The sequence below is a fragment of the Octopus bimaculoides genome, chromosome 22 (genome assembly GCF_046866305.1).
Source record: "Octopus bimaculoides isolate indiv1 chromosome 22, ASM4686630v1, whole genome shotgun sequence".
Classification (NCBI taxonomy): domain Eukaryota; kingdom Metazoa; phylum Mollusca; class Cephalopoda; order Octopoda; family Octopodidae; genus Octopus; species Octopus bimaculoides.
In genome coordinates, this window is record NC_142949.1 from 21987504 (window position 1) to 21997281 (window position 9778).

Consider the following 9778-nt stretch of genomic DNA (forward strand, 5'->3'; position numbering starts at 1 on the left):
TCTTCTTCTTCTTCTTCTTCTTCTTCTTCTTCTTCTTCTTCTTCTTCTTCTTCTTCTTCTTCTTCTTCTTCTTCTTCTTCTCATTATCATTATTAGTATTATTCACTGCGGTGTGAAGGTGCATGGCTCAGTGGTTTGAGTGTCTAGCTTACAATCGTGAGGTTGTGAGTTTGATTCCCGGACTGGGCTGCATGTTGAGTTTTTCAGCAAGACACTGAAAACATTTATTTACACCAGTTTGGTGCTGTTTTTCATTATTTATTTTGTTCAAAGTTGTCAATAGAAAAACCAGGAACTTGTGACTGGTTTTCTATGTTTGTTTAGACCCTTGAGGAGCTATATTCGGCCCACCAAATAAGTTCAGTGGGCATTTAATTTAATCTAACCAAATACAATTCAAGAAGATGACGCAACATGTCTTGAAAGAATTGAGAAAAAGAAAAAAAACTACCTCTCCCATAGATCTGATGACTGCTGAAGATTTCCCTCCTCTTCCCTCTGTTACTGGCAATAATACAGGAAAAGAGGAGGAGAAAAATGAGTGTGGAACAGTACAAAGTCCACCTCATAGTAACAGCTTGAAAACATCAACAATAGCAGTGGTAGCAGTAGTAGTAGTAGTAGTAGTAGTAGTAGTGGAAGTGGCAACAACAACAGCACGAAAGACAACAACAGTGGCAGCAGCAGCTGGTTAGTGGAAGCTGGTTAGCGGAAGCTAACATGTCGTTTCCGGCACTTAAGACTTACAGGGACTGGGTCAACAATTTAGTTAAGCAAAAGTTGACAAGAGGAGTCGTTAACAATAGTTGGTGGAGGGATTAGAGTAATAGAGAGAGATTAGAGTAATATCAATATTGTTAGAAGAAAATAGAAAGGAGGAGGAGCTAGAAGCTAAGTTAGACAAGGTTATTTGTAGTGGTATTGCAACTGATGTGCTAGCAGCGAGAATGGCATTAGACCATTTCTTTAATGCAAAACATGAAGGCTGCATTGTCAGAGCTAAGGCACATGCTCCGAGAAGCAAGAGGACCAAAGCTGTTCGATGAGCCCATGTGGTGGAGGCACATCGCGGTAACAAACTATGACTTGGTCTTTGATAAACACAAGCTGAGCGATTCCAGGCAGATGTGTGAGGCCTTTCACCAGCACTTTGCTCAATTGTTTGGGGGAAGTGGTGGGTCAGAGATGGTAATGCAGCCCCTATCTTGATGGCTGATGCTGAGGGCTGCGAAAACCAGATAACTTCAGCCAAAATCCAGGAGGCTCTTGTTGGTTGCATGAGGCACAAATCTTCCGGTTTGTATGGTCTGCAGTATGAGCTTTATGTAAATATGCCAGATTTATTCTCCAATCTCCTCAAACTGCTCTACTGCAACCTGCAGCAGAAAGGAATATTCCCAGTTTTGTGAGCTGGGGTGTAGTGACACTGATAAGGAAAGACAAAAACAAGAGGGACATATTAGATAACTTCAGGCCCATAACTCTGTTCAACACAGAGTTTAAGATTTTGGCCAAGGTGTTAATGAAGAGGTTAGTGCTTGTTATCAAGGATTTGGTTAGAGAAGCGCCTGGAGGCTGTCCTCAAGGCAGCTGACTTCAGTCCAGTCTTCAGAGGTAGGATCATTGCAATGCACTGTGACATCTGTTCGGTGGTCAAAGTTAATGGCCACCTCTCAGAACCATTTCAGATCTCCTGATTGGTCCTCTCTCCTCCCTTCTGTACGTATTGACTCTTGAGCCTTTACTGTGGACGCTGGAGCTGCTGCAGGGCATCCCGCTCCAACTGGGATGCAGAAGGGCTGTCAGCTTATGCGAATGACATCACCATGATGGTGTTGGAGACTTCAGAAACTGAGATGGTTGGCACATCATTGGAGGAATAGGAAAAGTTGACGGGAGCAAAACTTAACCCAGAAAAGTTGATGGGCTTACTGCTCAGCACTTGGAGAGTCAAATCCATGCTATCCAACAGTGGTGTTGGCTGCTGGACGGACGGACCGGTAAAGTTGCTTGGGGTTTGGTTCATATCAGACCTCCAGGTGGATAAGAATGGGATGAGGTGACAAGCAGAATAGCCAGTCTCCCCCAGAAATGGGCTATGAGGAAGCTGTCACTGAAAGGTCATGCAGAGGTGGCAAATGCATACATCATGTCCATCATCCACTACTGCCTGACTATCAATCCTTGCCCCCCTTTGTGCCTTACCAAGTTGGAGCGTCTCCTCAAATTCTTGTGGAGGGAACAGGTTCTGTTGGTGAGGCAGTCCATCTGCTGCCAGCACCCTCTACATGGAGGGCTGGGCATGCCATGGTTAATCATGCATAGACATGCACTTAGGCTTCAGCATCTCCAGATATTCTGCCTAAACGGTGAACAGGTGTGGTCGCTGTTTGTCAAACAGGCCTTTCTCCAGCTTGTCTCCTTGACTGAACTGCAGTCCTGGGTCAAGAAGACATCCAGACAGGGTGACTGGCATCTGGAATGTTGCCAGGCACTCACTGCCCTCTACCAGTGGGAAAATCGGTCAGTGGAACATCTACTCTTGAGTTCTATAGAGGGTTAGTGGTGGGAAAGCGCGATGATGCACTCAGAGAGGCTCTGGGCATTGATAAAGTCAAACTGACCAATCTATTCCAGAGGACTTTTAATCCGGGGATGATGGATAACTTCCAGAAATCCATCGCTTGGCAATGCTACTTGAGGGGCACCTCTGGTTCAAGATAAACTCTACAGGCATGGAAGTGCTGTCAGACGGACCTGCCCAAGATGCGCTCAGAGTGACAAAACTATTCTGCATGTACTCGTCCAGTGTCCGTGCATTACTGACTTGCGGAGTTATGTCAAATAACTGTTATTGCTTGTAGGATGGATCTGGCTATTGGCCAAGTCCATAGTGAAGATTGATCTGCCACCTTCCTTTGCCAAGAAGGACAGGTAATTTTCCTCTGTTTGGTGGCAGTAGTGAAAGAAATTGTATGGTGGACCAGGTTGAAAGGACTGAAGACAGACACTTTTCTCTTTGGCCAATCCCTCATCAACTTTTTCAAATTTCACTTGTAAAGGAAGATGAGGGTGGAGAGAGAAGTGATGCCCCCCCCACCAGTACATTTGCTGAAAGGTGAGTGAATGTAGCGAAAATGGCCTGTGTGAGTAGATCTACTCTAATAATGCACCTGTAGGCTGGTGAATTTGAGGAGGAGAGGGGTATGTTTCCTGAGTACCCTCAAATTATCCCCTACTTTTGTGGAATTTTCATTGTTATATTTTTTTTCTTGTTTAATGTCTATTGTTATTGTTTTCTAATTGTTTACTTGTTGTTTTGTGTAAAACCCTCACTGTACTCATCTACTGTATTGTCCCCTATATGTCTACCCTGGTGGCCAATAAATGAAATTATCATCATCATCATCGTCATTATTATTATTATTATTATTATTATTATTATTATTATTATTATTATTATTCAGTAGTCTTATTTTTATTACATGCTTTCACTGCACTACCAAGCGCAGATCTGTGTGCCTTGGGTATGTGCCGTGGTTTGTTGCGGTGCTCTTATTTTTACTGTATTGAAAGTGTTTTATGTAGGATGTATGTGGTGCCCAGTAGTGCTATTTTCTGTGTGTTATATTTACTTGTCAGTCCTGGAGTTTCTGTTATGTATTTGTCTGAATATTTTTTTTTATCATACCTAATGTGCCTACAATGATAGGAATTGTTTCTGTTTTTAGACTCCAATTCGAGTTACCTCTATTTCCAGATCTTTGTATTTTGAAAGTTTCTCCATTTCTTTTAGGGAAACGTTGTCATCTGCTGGTATTGATACATCAATTAGAAAGCAATTTTTTTTTCTTGGTGATCTCTGACAATTATATCCAGCCTGTTGGCCTTAATTTCTTTATCTGTGTGTATTGGCATATCCCAGAGTATGGTTGCTTTCTCATTTTCTGTGACCTTTTCTGGCATGTGCCTATACCATCTTTTTTCTGTTGTCGTTCCACGGTGTTGGCATAGCTTCCAGTGTATGTAGGTCCCGACTCTGTCGTGTCTGTGAATATATTTCTACTTAGCCAAGACTGTGCAGCCAGAGACAATATGATTTGTTGTTTCTTCTCCATCTCCACATATTCTGCAGTTACTTGTATTTCTTTTCATTACATGTTTTTGGTAATTTCTGGTGGGAAAGCTGTGATCTTGTGCTGCAATTAAAAATCCTTCAGTCCCCATTATTATTGTTGTTGTTGTTACTGTTTGTTTGTTTGTTTGTTTGTTTGTTTGTTTGTTTATTTTGGCAATATTTAAAAGTTTTCAGCTTTGCTAACAATTTGGTATCCAATAATAAAAACTCACCCTGTGAGAAACAGAGTTGCTGTAGATAAAGCAACTTTGAAGCTCTGACCTTGAGATTTATCGATCAGCATTGCAAAAGCATAGCCTGAATAAGAAACCTAAATCACTTAAATTTAATAAGACAGTCACTTGGCATTAGTGGAATATTTGGAAAGGAAACGTATTCTATTTGGTACTTTTCTTGTTGGAACAGTAACATCTATTATCTATTATGCATAATAGCATTGGTGTCTTTGCAGCTAAACAAATTACATAGAACAAATTTAGGAGCATCAAGAATTCACAACTATATAATAAAGAGAAATGCCAATTTTCAGTTTTAGTATTTGGTATTGGCTCATCAGAAGAATTTGAAGGGTTTACAAATTTAGTGGAATAACCTACTGTTGTTTCCTCCACATCGTGGTACAAATGCTGTTTCAAAGGATTTATGTTCAAATTCTTGTCCAATAATTTAGTATTTAAAAACTGATATTCTTGACAGTGGCACCCTATTAGTTGAATCAGTAGTGATATCAAATTGCTTTTCATTAATTATTACAATCTTTTAAACCTTGGGTTGAAATCTCTGATTAAAGGCGTTCCAACCATGACCATCTAATTGTTTTTGAACTCCCTTGAACTATGTTACTTAATGTAGTTCTGCACTCAATTCCACAGTATAGCAGTTTAACCCTTTCGTTACCAACCCGGCTGAAACCGGCTCTGGCTCTGTAGTACAAATGTCTTGTTTTCATAAGTTCTAAATTAAAATCTTCCACCAAACCTTAGTCACAATTTAAGTTCTTAACACTAGCTTCATGATAACTGAGTTATTTTACTAAATTCTTTGTTATATTTAAAGTAATTGAAAGAAACATAGAGCATCTCAAAATAAATACAGTAACGAAAGGGTTAAGCAAGTCTTTGGACAAGCATGGAATTTCGTAAACAAACTATTCAGATGATTATTATATATATAAATCCACCCATGCCCTCTATTACAACCCCACTCAGTTGTAGGAGTTTCATGAGTGCAGATGCCATGAGAAAGCACCAGTACACTTTGTAAAATGGTTGGTGTTAGAAAGGGCATTGAGCTGTACAAACCATGCCAAAGCAGATTTTGGAGCTTGGTGTAGCCCTCTGGTTTGTTGGATACTGTCCAACTGTCCAGCTCACTCCAGCTAATTCTTATTGGGATTCAGCATCCTCATTATTGTAATGTCTACTTTTCCATAAAGGTGCTTGCTGCAATAGTTAGAATATTGGACTCACAAACATGGGGTAGTGAGTTCGATTCCTGGACTGGACTATGTTGCGTTCTTAAGCAAGTAACTTTATTTCATGTTGCTCCAGTTTACTCAACTTTAGAAGTGGGTTGTGACGTTACTGGTACCAAGTTATATCAGCCTTTGCCTTTCCCTTGGATAACACTGATGGCATGGAGAGGGGAGGCTGGTATGCATGGTCGATAGCTGGTCCTTGGTAAAGAACCTTGCCTGGACTTGTGTCTTGGAGGGTAACTTTCTAGGTGCAATCCCATGGTCATTCATGACCAAATGGGGTTTTTACCCTTTATGTAGTAAATATATAAACAACGAAGGTGCTTGGCTCAGTGGTTAGGGCTCACAATCATGAGGTAGTGAATTCAATTCCTGAACTAGGCTGTGTTGTGTTCTTAAGCATGACACTTTATTTCATGTTGCTCCAGTTCACTCCAGTTCACATTGACCATGGTTGCAATCCTAAGGTCATTCATGACTGAAGGGCGTCTTTACCCTTTTACTTTCCCATGCTTGCATGTTTCAGACAAAATTTATTGAGGCAGGTTTTCTATGGTTAGATTCCCTTCCTGTTGCCAATCCTCTCCAAGCAAGGTAATATTTCCCCCATGGCCAGACATATTTTCTCAGAAGATTGGAAATAAACAACACCACTTATATGATGGTGATACTTGTTTACAAATATCATGCAATAATGATAGAATGTAACTTGAGAGATTGCTTTACTATTTTTTGCTGGTCGAGTGATATCAAAGATGACATCCCACTCACCTTTGTGATAACTGTTTGTGCAACATGGTGCAATCATCCTTGCCAAAATTGCCTTATATATTTTTAGTAGCAATCTTGTGGTAGCAGGTGTACCATTCTTAATATTACAGACAACTTAACCATAATATCCTGGCTTCAGAGTCAATCTAAACATAAAATAAATGCACTGTTTTTCTCCTAGAAAACAGGAGTTATTGATATTAGTGTTGTTATTTAGCCCTAGGTAAACCTTGATTGATCATGCCTTTAATCAACACCTTTTCTGCCATAAATACATAATCTTTTTGTTTTTCAGTAACAATTTAAACAAGATTATATTATGTAGTGCACTGTTTTTTTAAGATGGGTGTAATTTGAAAGAGATTCAGCTGCTATTTTTAGTTGGTTGGTTGGTCAATCATATAAGATTTGCCTATTAGCTCAAAGAAAGGGTCATTATAATGTTAGCTAAAGCAACTACAAGAGCTATTGTTTCCAGAATGATTCATGCCATTAGAGGTTGTCTGCTTTATTTTAGTATCACATTCTGACATTCACAAAATTTTGTTCATTTCATCAATATCTCCAATTGAATGAAAAAGCATCAGTCCCATATAGTGTGAGCTTGCATATGTAAATCTCTCTCTTTCTCAGCAAGTTTCTTTTTGTCTCATTTCTTGTTGCTGAAGACCTCTTAACCAGAGGGGTTTCCTGCATTAATACAACACATGTAATACATACAAATGACAAAATCTGATTTTAATTTAAATCTTTGATTTTTCTGAGGCATTTCTGAAAAGTAGGTACACTTAGTGTATATGTACCTTATTTCAGTTGCAAGGTTTTGGTTTTTGAAATTACTTGCTCTGGTTTAAGTACCTGGAATCGTCACTGCTTCAACTATCTTTCAAATTGGGTTTCAGTTTCTTGTCAGTACGATGCAGCTTTTCTCGTCTTCATTGCAACCAAAATTCAATTTGGTTTACAGTTCCTTGTAATCACGTTAGTATCTCTCCTTGTTCCTCTGGGTTTACAAGCTGGACAGTTTGACTGAAAATTGCAGCTTCCTGGCTTACTAGTTTTCAGTCAAACTGTCCAACCCATGCTAGCATGGAAAGCAGACGTTAAATGATGATGATGATGGTGATAATTTTTGAGAATCAGCTTTTTGTAACAACTGTCTTAGAGTAGTTCTTATCTGCAGACATTCTAACAGCCTTTGATTTCAGTTTTGCATTTCATCTGGATTTTTTTCCTGGATATCCTCAATCAAGATTATGCTTTCGTGAACATCATTCAACAGGCTAAAAGTAGTAAATGAAGAATCTTCCTCAGATTACAACGATCTACCATCTTTATAAATGAGTGTCAACTTTTTTTTATATGCAATAATGCCTCAATATACAAGTTAATTTGTTTCTGGAGACAGCTTGTAAAGCAAAAACTCGTAAAGCAGCGCAATAATTTCGCATAGTAGCAATGTTATAAATCTTAATTCATTCCCAGAAAAATATTTACCTGTAAAATTTATAATACTTGTAAATAAATGGCAATAAAGCAACAGCAGAATGTAAAGAGTATTTTATGTAAAGTAAAAAGAAGTCAAGATCATTTATAATAAAAACTGTTATTATTATAGCTGAACAATCCGCAACTGTATTGCTTTACTGTAGGTATGTAACATTTGTCCTAACATTCTAGTTAGGACAAACCCTAGTAAATGTAGTGTAGAAACCAAGAGGAGCATAATGGATAGCATCCAGCACGTAGCTAACTCCATCGACCAAAGTATCAAGGTAACTATAGATTACCCCACTAGGCACCCTAACAATAAACTCCCTGTCCTTGATACTGAACTTTGGTTAGAAACTGTAAACAACAGAGTGCAACTCCTCTACTCCTATTACATGAAGCCCATAACTTTTAAATATGTTGTTCTCAAGAGCTCAGCTTTGTCATACAATATGAAAATCAACATACTGATAGCAGACTTAGGATACTGAATAATGTGCACCCTATGAACCCTATGCGAACCCTGTGAAACAAGGAAACATGTACAGAACTTCATTCACTGCATGCGATTCTCTGGATATGTCCCGAAAGATAGGATTCGTGAATACAGGGGAGCTAGAAAGAAATTATCATTATATGTTATGAAGCCACTGGTACAGTGACTGGCTATTGGCACTGCTACCAGAAGATTGCCTGTGTTTTCCATGGGAAGAGCCAGCTTTGATCCTCTCCTCAAACTAGATGGCATGCATTGGGTGTTTCCTCTTGACATGCAACTTGAAGTTGTAGAGGCTCGCCATTTGCTCTCAGATACATGCGTGTCAACCTGAAATAGATAAGAAAAAGGAAAAACAAATGTCAAGACTAAATCCATGCTATAGGTGTGGAAGTTTACAGTTTAGAAGTAAATGTTCTTTTAAAAATTGTAAATGCTTTGAGTGTGGCAAAATCGGACATACAAACTCACATTGTATAGCGAAATAAAAAAGAAAGGGTAAAAAAAAAAAAAATCTAGAAAGAATATATTGTTTACAAAAATTCTAAGCAAGGCTCAGAAAAAAAAATTTGTGTTCATAAAAATGAATAATGTGAATATCAAGTTACAATTGGATACAGGCAGTGATGTCATGATAATTAATACAGATACATGGAGAAAAATAGGGAAACCTAGATTAAAGGAAAGTTCGAAAATTGTGCAAGGTGTTTCAGAAAAAAAACTGCATTTTATGGGCGAAATGATAAGTGATATTACAATTCATGGAAAAACCTTGAAAGCCAAAGATTTTGTGTTGAAAAATACGACAAATTTATTTGGAACAGACTGGATGGAACTATTTAACTTATGGGACCTCCCCAAAAATATTTTTTGTAAAAATGTGAATGGTTCTTCCACCAGTACAGATAAGGCATCAGAGGATTTAAAAAGAGAATTAAAAAAGTTTTTCCTGAAATCTTTTTCTGATAAGTTGGTTCTTTGCACTGAAACAGGCAAAAATTCAAATGAAAGAAAATGCTATACTGTTTTTGATGAGGAGTTATGTTTCCTGGCCAAAAATGGATCTAGATATTGAGAAGTTGGTAAAATCTTGCAGGAATGCCTTTGATTGTAGCTCTGCTCAGTCAGAGCTGGCCAGACTCTAAACAACAGTATACAGTTGAATCTGTTGATAGAATATTGTGATCTTGATTTGGACATTCTGGGAATTTTTCATCTGTATTTATGTCTTTCTTATTGTGAAAATATTATGGAATAGATGGAATTAAGAATTTAAAAGAGAAAATGGTCCCTGAAGTGTAAAATCTAAATTTATAGGATGGTATTTCTCTTGTGGTTAAAAGAGCCACCTCACTTTTATCAAGTCACAGGTATCAACAACCTACTTAAGCAATCATTTCTTTCA

The 9778-nt window shown here is 38.3% G+C and overlaps 1 long non-coding RNA gene across 1 annotated transcript in view; it reads right to left on the reverse strand.

The window, feature by feature from the left end:
• Window positions 1-7931: 7931 nt before the first annotated feature.
• Window positions 7932-9778, reverse strand: part of LOC149131411 (uncharacterized) — a 37268-nt gene continuing 35421 nt past the window's right edge. The window contains exon 4 of the long non-coding RNA XR_016237981.1: window positions 7932-8703. This is a non-coding gene — a long non-coding RNA (uncharacterized LOC149131411). The remainder of the gene's footprint in view (window positions 8704-9778) is intronic.